Source organism: Asterias amurensis, chromosome 14 (assembly GCF_032118995.1).
Source record: "Asterias amurensis chromosome 14, ASM3211899v1".
NCBI lineage: Eukaryota > Metazoa > Echinodermata > Asteroidea > Forcipulatida > Asteriidae > Asterias > Asterias amurensis.
The window spans coordinates 13,536,865-13,549,424 of NC_092661.1; the positions used below are offsets into that span (position 1 = coordinate 13,536,865).

Here is a 12,560-nt window from a genome sequence, read left to right on the forward strand (position 1 = left end):
TTTAAATGTGTACACTTATCTTGTTATCGAAGACCGGCATATTATAGTTCATCGTTTATTTCATCTATGAAAGCGAACATTTAAACTGTCAAAACGGTATAGGAAGGTTTTGGAAGACTTGAAATGAGAAACTTTAATGTTTAATGTTACAACTGTTTCTTCAATTGTTTTCACAGCCTTACCAAAGGTTAAAGTTTCCATTGAGAGACTTAGAAGAATGCCATCACACAAACAATTCAAAGTGGGTGTTATAATAAACACAAGGTAGTGAACAATCAATTGTTTGGAATCACAAACAAAAGATATTTTTACAAAAATGTTAATTACCTGAAGTTGTTTCATATATTGAAAACCGTTTTATTTCTTATTTTTTAGAATTAACAAGACTGTTGTTTCTTTTGGCCAATTAAGGTATTCCATTTGTTTGTGTGTTGACATTCAACAACTATTTATTTAAAGTTACTGAATTAGTTTTAGCACTGACTGGCAGTAAAACAAGCTAGGTCCCAAGTGAAAGTTTTAGTTTATTGTTTTGATCTAATTACTAAATGGAATTGGTATCTGAGGGTATCCCTCAAAAGCCCATTCTGGAAATGTTGTACAATAACAATAATCAATGTTTATGTTGCTTAGTTTCAAATATCACTTCTTGGGGTTGAAGCAAATATTCAGCAACATTACTGCTTAGCTAGAATTCATGGTGATATCAGTTTGTTTGGAATAGTCCATTTTCTGTCAAAGCAATAGCATTGAGGCTCCTCAACGTTTGGTATTGTATTTAAACTACATGAGGTACATACTAAGAATTGACAACTAAAGACATGGTAGAATGATGTTCAGGTTATTAATTAAAATCCTAAACTTTAAAAAAAAAATTGTAAAAAGTTAAAAACAATTTTTTTGGAAGGAGTGTTCATACTTGTATTTTTTCTTAAAACTGATTTTTGTATACTTGTTAACCTTCAGGACATACATGTATCATGGAGGTAGGACATTGCCTGTCTCACTTTCCTTCACAAGAAAGGTAAATGAGATTCAACTGAAAAACATTCATGCAGCCAGTACTGATCACTTGAAATATGAACTTTAAGATTTTGGATAAGAAAACTTTGTTTATTGTATTTTAACAAGCACCCAAACTACCATGTCCTTAGCTTACCTCTAAATACCTAATAGAGGACCAAAGTTAGACTGAATAATGATTTGACTATAGACACATATTAGAATAAATTTAATGTCAACTACACCTGGACATGTAGGAAAGCCTAAAGAAGTAACTCCGAGGATTGGTTCAGTTTGTCTAAACAACAAATAATTTGGGGTCAAATTTGTGCTAAATGTGATAAATCCTTGACCAAGGTAAATGAATAATCAAAGTCATCACTCTGAATATTATTTTGTCCCAAACTTTTTCATTCGGAATTCCATAGACCCTTGATAAATGCTGAGCATGTAACCTTGTTGAGGCATAAAAGATATTACCGTCCCCCTCCCCAGCAACAATTGAAAATTAATTCACTCTTACTTTGTGTTTTCTGTTATATTTTTCCCTAAATAAGGTTCCAAGATAATATTATCTTGAAAAGGTGGTTATTTCCAGCTATTTCGAACAATAATTCTTAAAAAAGGAGACTGCCTTTTGTCCTATTGCAGAGTTTGCTGATTAAAAACAAATTATTATCAGGGCCTGTATTACTGAAATTGAATTATTACATCTGAAGCGGGTGTACGTGAAAGTTACCGTTAAGAAACAATTTGGTGCTGTGGAAATACATGCACTCGATTAACAAGACAATTTGTCTTAGGTGGATGTTTCAGAATATTGGGTAGAGCATTATAGAAACACAGGCGTTGGTGAAGTTAAAGCAAATAACTGCCTCAACAATTTGAAAGATCTACATGTAGAAGGAAGTGAAGAAAAGGTAATATTGAGGAAAAAGTATATCTAGAGTTCCTCAACATTCTAAGAAATTGGAAAGACGAATTCATATCACAGGTTATTGAGTAGAATTAATGTCAAAATTCTCAAAGATCAGGAGAGAAGAAAGTTAAATAGACAAGCATTGCCAATGCCATGGAAACGTGTGTGGTCACAAACAAAGAGTGCAGTGACTTACTTAACAACAATGCTGTTTGTAGCAATACATGTACCTTAGGACATGACTCAATTTTAAAAGGAAGGTGAAGAAAATAGTTTTTGAGACATTGAGTTTAGCAAGTACATTTCTTGAATGAAAGGTTTCATAGATAATTTATGATCTTCAAATCATTCACTCACAGTTGTCTTATGAAAAAACTGTTATCATTTCAGACTACATGTAGGTTTATTTGAATGTTTTGCATCACATGGAGGTATATTATTGTCAGCTGATTCTGATTGTGCAAACAGTAATGATCGAGCGCTGAATATTACTTTCGCTCAAAATGTTTTTGTTTTTTTTCAATACTATATTCAACTTATAACATGAAATTAATGTCATTGTTTATGTTTGTTCAATTTCATTAAGGGGGGGGGACTTAAGTTCCTAACAGAAAAAGAGAAAACAAACAGGTAGAGAAACAGAGAAATGGACAGCTTTGTGTGATCTTATGTATTTCAATGACCTCTGTACTTGGAAGTGGTCAGAGATTTTCTATAACCAATATGAGTTCATAACCAGAACTTCTTGAAATCGAGTAAAACTGATGTTGTTTAACATCTATTATAATGTTGTTGTATTTTCTTTGAACAATTCCCATACTAAAGTTCCAATTAACAGAACACCTACAACCAAAATGAAAACATGTGCGGTCACATAAGAGTGCTAAGACTTGTATTATATAAAATGCTTTAACATAACCCTAGGACATGACTCCCTTCAAAAGAGAAATTTAAAAAAAAATTTCCAGAGAGACTTGAGTTTAATTGCATTTATAGAGACACTTGCATTTTAGCGCTATTCATCATGATCATGGCATTGAAAAGTTTCATAGATAGTTCATGGACACACACATTTCTAATTCCAGAGCATTGAAAAAACATATTTCATGAACTTAAATCTGTTGTATTATCCTCACCCACAGCTGCCTCATATGATTGTTGTTATGTATACCTACAATGTAGCTAAATGATGATTGCTGCAACTAGTAAGCTACATTGCAACAGTGACTGTCAGGTTGTTTAAATGCCACTTTCCTTTCAAAATTTTCTCTTTTGAGGATTGCTCTGCCCTGAACTTAATAGAAAAATAGAAAACTGTCCGATTGAAATCCAAGTACCTGATTACAGCCAATCATGTACATGTGTACTCGACTCTTAGTATCTCGTACAGATACAAAATTAAATCTTTCTAAATGTAAATGGTTTGAAGATACCGAAAATAACACTTTTCATGGACAATTTTAGTACATTCTGAGCAAAAATGTCAAATCCATCCTCAATTCCAATTGAACAAAACCAATATCACATTTTCAACTAGGTCATTTAATATGACAAGGGGTGGTAACATTGTCACACAGACTGGATAGGCAGTTGTTGATTTAAAAGGCATTCCTTAAATTACATAATTTTCACTTTGTTTGGGTGGGGGGGGGGTCGAAATCGCAATCATTAACCAACTTGCCTCAACTTTGATCAATACTAATTCTCACTCAACTGAGTAATTCCCACCAAACTAGTCGGGGGTTCCCCTTAAGTTTTTGATTCACTCACCCACTGGACGAGTCAACCTTAATTTTTGGGAAGCATGAAAGTTTTTTCACTAGCCTATTTGTGACATTGCAACACTTTTGAGGACTAAAAAAAAAGGCCCACAAACAGGTGGAGTTCACATACATTTGTGACAATCATATTCCCTAATTTCTGCCATTTAATAATGTTTTTCATCAATAAAAAATATTTTCAAATACTCCTGATTATAGGATCGGTTGAACATGGAGGTTAGAACTTCTTTTGCAATGAAATGTTGGATTGATCGATCGGTCAACGACGACGACCATTATTCGGACAAAACTGTGCGACGAAAGCAATGTTTTTATGAGTATGTAGTTATAATTTGGCACAAAATTTAACTGGAACAGGGTTGACATTAAACTCCAATTGCATTTTTCAAACCTTGGTAATTTGAGTTGTGTGTTTCCCTACTCGCTGATGCATTGTTGTATGGAACATGGAGGACAGAGCCAGACTACGTACATGTATGTGCATGCGCGTTTCCCCACTCACTTATACATGTACATGTTGTTTTACGGAACATGGAGGAAAAAGCCAGACTAATTATGTGCATGCATGTTTTTATGTTTACAAAAATGAAAGATAGCGATTGTGATTTGATGAGGCCACATTTAAAATCAAGCAAATTTAATATCAAGACTTTTCAAACCATTTTACAAACCTAAAACTAACCTCTCTTTGGGATTTGTCTCGCCCACCGCTATTACTTACAATAATTGGGGACTGGACGACCGCTGATTTTAAACAGTTTTATGTGTGCTTCAGGTTCATGCCACATTTTCGAAGTAATGTTATGATTGATGCTTCCGACCTAGACCATGACTCTAACCAGTAATTAAAACAACAATTTGCTTACTAACCATAAAAGGCATGCATAACATTCAAGATGTTTCTATTAGACTTGATACAACTACATGTATGTAACTCCTTTGATTGAACTTTTAAGCATACATGTACTTAGACCATGACTCCAATCAGTCTATTGAACATTCATCTTCCTTCCAACCATTATAAAGGGTACCATTAATACCAAGGTGTTTCTAGACTTGTAACAACAAACTCCTTTGAATGAAATGAAATGACTGTTTTTCTAATTATATTACAGTATTGTTTGAGTACTGTAAACTACTCTCTAAGAAACTCACCCAATACCAGACTCAAGGTAGAAAGCTGGCTGCAATGTAATCAGGTTATTTGACATAAAATAAAATCAATTTTGATCCTTCCATCCATAGAATTATTTCATATTCTTGGGACTGGACACTTTGATTAATTATTCACTTGGTAACAATCATCAGATAGTTGTTGATAGTTTTTATACAATTGTTGCATGCTGTGAAGGGATCCACGGTGTCTTGTACACCCAAGGGGGCAAATAGCAAACAAACCCTCACAATATGTTACCATGGTTTAACAGTAATATTGTGAGCAATGGCTCCCTCTGAATTAATGTAGTTTTTGAGAAAGGGGTAAGTTCTCACTCAAATAATATGAATTTGAAAACACACAAATTTTGGCATCTGAAAACACACAAATTTGAGCAACAAGGGTGTTTTCTTTCATTATTCTCTTGTATCTTCGATGACAAATTGGGGGGTCAAAAATTCCACAGATTCATGATAATAATGCATTTAATGGAATGCACCAAGTGACAACACTTGACAACATCACCTAGGGTGTACAGTGCCTTTAATGTAGACTCTTCTCATCACATACTGATTATACACTGACGAAGTAAGTCATAATAATTTGGAAATCCTTATCTGATGGTCTTGAATGTAATGCTTAGAAACCTAGATAACTTCTTTGAAAGATTATCAGTGACTGTTTGTTTTAAGGTGTCACCTTTTGGCGACATTTCCAAGAACGCAGTCAAAATCTTTGTGATTAGACAGTTGCACCTTATTCCATCCAAATACTATAAACTCTTATATTTGTTAAGGGTGATTTGACCTTGTAGTACATTTTGTGGTTATCTTTCGTTTGAAAGTCCTTTCGATACCACCAGATGGCTTAGCTTCAGTTCAAAACAGATCCATTTTATACCATTGTTTCTTGTTACACCTTCACTGATTATAAATGTTGGAACAACAAATCCAGACTCACCTATTATCACTCAGGCTGAAGATTAAGGCAATGCAAGCAGCCTTTGATGACATCACACAGGGCCGAAATTTTGATGTGATCATTTATCAGTGTCCTGGTTTTCTGCTCTTTGTTAACAGGAACTGCTCGATAATTGTCCAAAGCTGTCCAGAATCACCAGGCTACTACTGTATGACATCGATGAGTAATGAAGTGCTTCCCTTCAAACAGCTCATCAGGCTCACTGCTAGAATTAATCAAAACGATTACTGATTATATGATTCGTAGAACAAAAAAACGAAAGCATGCTCGATTTAACAGCAAATTTGTTTCTCAAGACACAAGACAAGACAGTTTGCAATGCAAAATGCAACCCCAGGTGTTAAGTCGATATGTTAAAGTAACTCAATGCCCACCTGTTCCCCCAAATTACCCCACCAGCAGCCACAAAACGTCTCTTGAAACGGGCCTGATGAAAATGCATCATAGCCCAAACAAAATTGTTTTTATTGTGCAAGACCAAAACAAGCATTTGCATCAAATTTAAGTGATCGTAGGCGGTAGGCACAAACTCTTAAATTTGACAAGTAACCGGAAGCTGAGGTCAAGTTTTATTCTCGTTTTGTCTTTGTTATTTTGTTGATTTGATTGTACTTTCTTATGTTTTGTTAATTAGTATTACATTTCCAACAACAATATAATTTTCATGGTCACAAAAAAACGCTTAACTAAAGTAATTGACGAAACAAAATCACCCCAAAATAAAACTCCATAGGGACCATGGTCCCAAAAGTTCGGATACGCGCAAGATTTTTGCGAGACTTGCAGTCTATTGCAGTGAGCTGAGTAGGATGTATTTGGGTACCCGCAATAAATTGCTCTGGTGGGAGGTGAATCATGGATTGTTTTATATATTGATGTATGTGAGGTATTTTAAGGAAACTCACCTGTTGAAAAAATTGACATTCATTCACTGTTAACTTGCTGTCTTCAAATGTAGTGGCAATATAAAACTGTGTCCATTCCACTCATCTTGAATTCTCAGTTGTTGAGTTAAATTCTGAGATCAGAGTGCCGGTTCCAGTCTTGCTTATCGTGTCCTTCAGCAGGACACTTAACCCTTTTTGTTTCCGTCAGTTGGGATAATAGCAATAGTTACATCCATGTGCAGTCACAACCCTGCTCAATTTACTCCAACTACAAATGTTACAAGGACAGTTTAATTCTTCAGTAGATGCAGATCTGGCCGGGATGAGTATCCACAAGATATCACATATAAGCATTATCTTTTTAGCCTCCTGACCACGCAGTGATTCCATCTGGAATGACAAGAGAAACAATATACGAGATGATTTGTGTTTTTTACCCATACACCGATGTGTGTTAGCACTGTATACTCAGTACTTTCCCCGAGTCCTGTGAAAAAATGACAGGCATGTTACTCGGGTGGGATTCGAACCCACGTCCCTTGCAATTTTAGAGCAGTGTCTTACCAACTAGACTACCGAGGTAACAAGGTTCTAGATCATGGGTTCATAATATGGCATAAAAACTGTAAGGTTTAATTGCGATTCAGAACCGCAATGCGTTATGGGTATAGACAGATATGGGGCATTTGCTTTCGCGGTGTATGTTGTCATGCACATCAGTATATCTCTTCGTTGGTTCAACAGCGCCCTCTCTTGATATTTTGCTATGCACGATAAACCTTATGAACATGAAGTATATATTTTAGCATTCAATTGATACTATGAGCAGCTGGGTGGGGCACATAATTAAAAAACACCTACAGTAAATAAAAGCAGGCTATTGGGTAGCATTAATCAAGGTTGTCTACTAGTGCTAGTCCATTGTAGGCCTACCAGTATAGTTATCTCTGCATTAATTCATGGATAATAGACACTTTTGCCCACAGCCACTTCAGATCAGAATCAGACACTTTTTGTACACAAACAGTCCCAGATTATGGCATAAAGTACTCTTCAGGCTAGTTAATCATATTCTTTTTTCTTTTTTTTAGAGGGCAAAAAAATCAGTCGCAGGTTTTTTGAGCAACTTTTTCAGCAGATTTTTTAGCAATTTTTAGGCAGATATTTAGACAGATTTTTAAGCAGGTTTCTATGCAGGTGTCTAAGCAAAAAAGAAGAAGCAGAATTTAAGGCAGATTACTTAGCAGATTGCTAAGCAGAATTCTATGGAGGTTTTTGAACAGATTGCTCTGTAAGCAGATATGACTAGAGTGGGATTCGAACCAATGACCTTCGGATTAACGTGCCGGCGCTCTACCAACTGAGCTATCTAGCCCTATATTGGCAGTGTCCCTATTTAGTCAATATCTTTGTTCGTCAGTGGCGGCTATTTCATGTGGAAAATAGCGCCCTCAGTTTGCCAAAGCTGGAGACCTGTGTTCAAACCAAATTAGGGGGAAATCATCACCGGCGTCAAGGGGTCATTAGAATAGATAAGCCAATTTCGACTCTCGGCTGAAAAAGCCTTGCGACCAGGTGCATATTTGAGCTGAGTTATTTATTACTAAATGCAAACTTTGAGAGTAATGGTTATTAACCAGTATCTATGATGTCTATTTGACCATAAAAAGGTAATAGTTGAAATATTGAGATTATCCTTTATTGGCTGTTTAGGCAAAAAACCTTGCTATAAGCAAGGCTATGAAATGAAAAATGTGCTAGATGCGCCCAATATGCACAAAATCGACCGTTATCGCAGCTCTATGAAATTGGGCCCTATGCTTAAACAGAGTGCTTAAGCAGAAATGGGGTTTTAAGGACCCTTTTTGCTTGCTTGCCGCTATAAGCAAGTAAAAGTGCTTAACCAAGGCTGTAAAATGAAAAATTTGCTAGGTTCGCCCGTTAAGCACAAAATCGACCGTTAAGCAGCTCTATGAAATTGGGCCCAGGGGCCAATTTCATAGAGCTGCTTAAGCAAAAAATTTGCTTAAGCACGAAAATAGCATGCTTATTTTACACATGTTACTGGCCAAAATGTCATGCCATATACATTGCTTATGACTAGTATTTAGCTGTTGTTTACTTAGCATAACAATTGAGTGGAGTCTTGGCCGGTAATCTGATTTTACTAAGCAATGAATTTTTTGCTAAAGCAAATTATTTTGCCTTAGCAGATTGCTAAGCAGATTGCTAAACAGATTGCTGGGCAGATTTTCAAGCAGATTGCTTTAGCAGGTTTTTAGCAGATGGACTATGGGTACCTTGCTTGCTTTTGGATGCGCATGTGCACACAAGCACTGATTCGACTCGCAGAAAGGATGATGTGAATTATGGATCTATAAGGCAGATGGGGCCGCGGTGTACTCAGGCACTGTATGTCTAGCCCACATTGTTGAGCTGTTAATGGCTCCGCTTTTAACATCGGTCTCATCACTGTCGACCCATTACCAGCTCAACAGAGCAGGTCGTTGGTTCGAATCCCACTCTAGTCAATTCTTTGTTCAACCCCAAAAATCATTTACAAATTTACCCGGTCAGTTTCCCTTGTGGTTTATATTGATATCTGAAACAAAAAGTCGCTTCCCCTAAAGGTGATCCCCTAGCTGCCGCTTCTGACTGGCACCCCCGAACAAAGATATTGACAAAATAGGGACACCGCCAATATAGGGTTAGATAGCTCAGTATGTAGAGCGCCGGCACTTTAATCCGGAGGTCGTTGGTTCGAATCCCACTCTAGTCAATTCTTTGTTCAACCATGTCAACCCCAAAAATCAACTTATATTTTTCTTAGCAAAAAAATATACACTCTATGGGCTATATAGCCATGGATTACAACAACACGTCAGACCAAAATCGACACAAACTGTGCTTTAATCAAGCTTATCAACTAAAACGTCGTCAGGCGGGTACCATTTATTTTGTATGCGCCATGCTTGCCATTTTACTCACTCATCATTGTCACGCGACTGTCGACCGACTCGAGTCGAGTGGGGCCAACAACACGCGAAATATTTGGCCTTGATAGTCAACATTTACCTGGAAACCTTGGCTCAACTATAGCTAGAGTACATCATGTTTCCAGGTTTAATTGCCAAAATTAACGAACTGTGAAAGGGAATTTATGTTCTTACCTTTGAACTGTGCTGCACAGCCGCCATTTTATTTTACAAAAAAGGGCGTGTTTTAGGGTTGTGTGACGACACTCGAATTGTCAATCTAATTTGCATATCGCGACTCGCCCGATGATACACTGTTTACGGTGATTTTATGTAAATGAATTGGTTGCCATTATGGAGGACGGAAAGTGGACATCTGCTTTTCCGGTATCAGCAATGCAGAAAGGCAGATTTTATGGTTGTTTTACATGAATTTTTCTCCTTTTCTACTTTTCTGCTACCAGAAAAGCAGATTGAACGTTTAGTGAAAATGCTTTTTCAACGTTTCTACTTTTCTGTTACCAGAAAAGCAGGTTTTACCTTTTCTCCTAATGCTAGCGGACGAAAAGCGGCCATTTGCATGTCTGCTACCAGAATAGTAGAAAAGCAGATTTAACGTTTTGTGAAAATGCCATTTTCTATTTCTTTGCTTTTCTGTCACCTGAAAAGCAGATTTTACTCTGGCGGACGAAAAGTGACCATTCGCTTTTCTGATATCAGAATATTAGAAAAGCAGATTTAACGTTTTGTGAAAATTCAATTTTCTATTTCTCTGCTTTTCCTCCACCTGAAAAGCAGATTTTACCCGTGCGGCCGAAAAGTGGCCATCTCCTTTTCTCCTTTCAGATACCGGAAAATCATATCTTACCTAGGCAGGTGGCCGAAAAGTGGCCATTTGCTTTTTTCGTTCAAAGGACCGCCCGTGAATGTTTCAGTTTATTGAACAAGTCCAAACGTGTTTCATTTGACTCGGGAAACTGTATGACTGACCATGGATGGACTGACCGTGTTTTTTGTAAGGAAAGAATCCTTAAAGGAACACGTTGCCTTGGATCGGTCGAGTTGGTCTTTGAAGAGCGTTTGTAACCGTTTTTTATAAAATGCATATGGGTAGAAAGATGTTGTAAAAGTAGAATATAATGATCCACACAAACATGCCTCAAAATTGCATGATTTTCCTTTTACCTCGTCGACTAACACGTCGGCCATTTATGTTGACCCCCATAAATGGCCGACCATGTCAGTTCGCACAGTAGAAGGAAAACCACGCAATTTCGAGGCAAACTTGTGTAGATCATTGTATTCTACTTTTAAAACATCTTTCCAACCATATGCATTTTATAAAAAACGGTTACAAACGCTTTTGTTTTGACCAACTCGTCCGATCCAAGGCAACGTGTTCCTTTAATTGAAGTATATTTTGGATGGTAGCCGTAAAACCTCTCCAGAGTATTTCCTTTGAGATGCCGCACCGCCTGCGCGGTCATCACAAAAGTAGGCCATACTTCTTCCAGTATATCGACTGACTGACGTGATTGGTTCCCCAACACAAACACAAACACAGTTCGGCGTCGTGCATTGTGCGCATTTTATGGTTCACGTTCACTGGCCGTCCTTTGAAAGCGAAAGAGTAAATGGTCACTTTTCGGCCACCTACTGCCTAGGTAAAATTTGGTTTTCCAGTCGGTATCTGAAAGAAGAAAATGAGATGGCCCCTTTTAGAAAACTGCATTTTCACAAAGTGTTTTGCCTGGGTGGATTACTATTTCGCCCGGACGGATTACTATTTCGCCCGGGCGGATTACTATTTCGCTCGGGCAAATAACTATTTCGCCCGGGCGGATTACTTATTCGCCCGGGCGGATTATTATTTAGCCCAGGCGGATTACTATTTCGCCCGGGCGAAATAGTAATCCGCCCGGGCGGATTACTATTTCGCCCGAGCGGATTACTATTTCGCCCGGGCGGATTACTACTTCGCCCGGGCGGATTACGTTACCGTGTGTGAAGGGAAACGCGAAATCATACATGTAGCCCCGTGTAAACAGACCCGGAGATGAGAACATTATGACCCCCCAAAAAATCCGTTTTGATGGAAGATAATGTGCATCTATGAATGTTTTTTTTTTTGGGGGGGGAGGGGGAAACAAGCACAGTAAATAATAAAAAACCGGGACGCACTCAACACGTTCAAAAAGCTAGAGGTTGATTATTTTGGAGTTGATGTTGCACCAACGATGGCTAAAGGTCGGCATTGTTGGATGGAAGCCGCTGTTGGCGATATGTTGGTGACTGATCTTACGCCAACGTTGGTTGCAGGTCGGTAAGCCACTATTGGCGATATGTTAGCCGTCAATTTCGAGTCATTGTTGGTTGTGGGTAGGAAGCCAACATTGGCAACGGTCGGCATTGTTGGATGGAAGCCAGTAGTAGGGACTTTTCGTTTTCGACGATGGATGGTCCTGCGACGGTTGTTAACGTTGTCGTTTTCAGCACAACGAATATTCATCCCAAGTACTGTCGTAGAAATTGAGGGACGACCGTCCTCAAAGCCGACGCATGCGCAGATGACGCCAAATGTCATCTTTACCGTCGCAGAACCATCCGTCGTCGAAAACGAAAAGTCCCTAATGGCGATATGTTGGCGACTGATATTACGCCAACTTAGGCAGCAGGTCGGTGACTTACTGTTGGTATTATGTTGAACGTCGATGTTGAGCCATTGTTGGATTTGGGTCGGAAGCCAACATTGGCAGTAGGTTTGAAGATGATGTTGCATCAACGATGGCTAATGGTCGGCATTGTTGGTCAAAAGCCAATATTGGCGACTGATATTACGCCAACGTTGGATGCAGGTCG

At 38.0% G+C, this 12,560-nt stretch overlaps 1 long non-coding RNA gene and 1 other non-coding gene across 3 annotated transcripts; both read right to left on the reverse strand.

Annotated features, from left to right (window-relative positions):
* Positions 1 to 5,622: 5,622 nt before the first annotated feature.
* On the reverse strand, positions 5,623 to 9,921 carry LOC139947596 (uncharacterized). 2 transcript variants are annotated; one of them, XR_011787371.1, is made up of 3 exons: positions 9,897 to 9,921; positions 6,745 to 7,116; positions 5,623 to 6,041 (listed from the first exon to the last, which is right to left on the reverse strand). It is a non-coding gene; the product is annotated as an uncharacterized lncRNA (long non-coding RNA). The 2 variants fall into 2 exon arrangements; XR_011787372.1 differs by having other exon boundaries at positions 5,623 to 6,044.
* On the reverse strand, positions 7,236 to 7,309 carry Trnaf-aaa (transfer RNA phenylalanine (anticodon AAA)). Its single transcript has one exon. It is a non-coding gene; the product is annotated as a tRNA-Phe (tRNA).
* Positions 9,922 to 12,560: the final 2,639 nt, after the last annotated feature.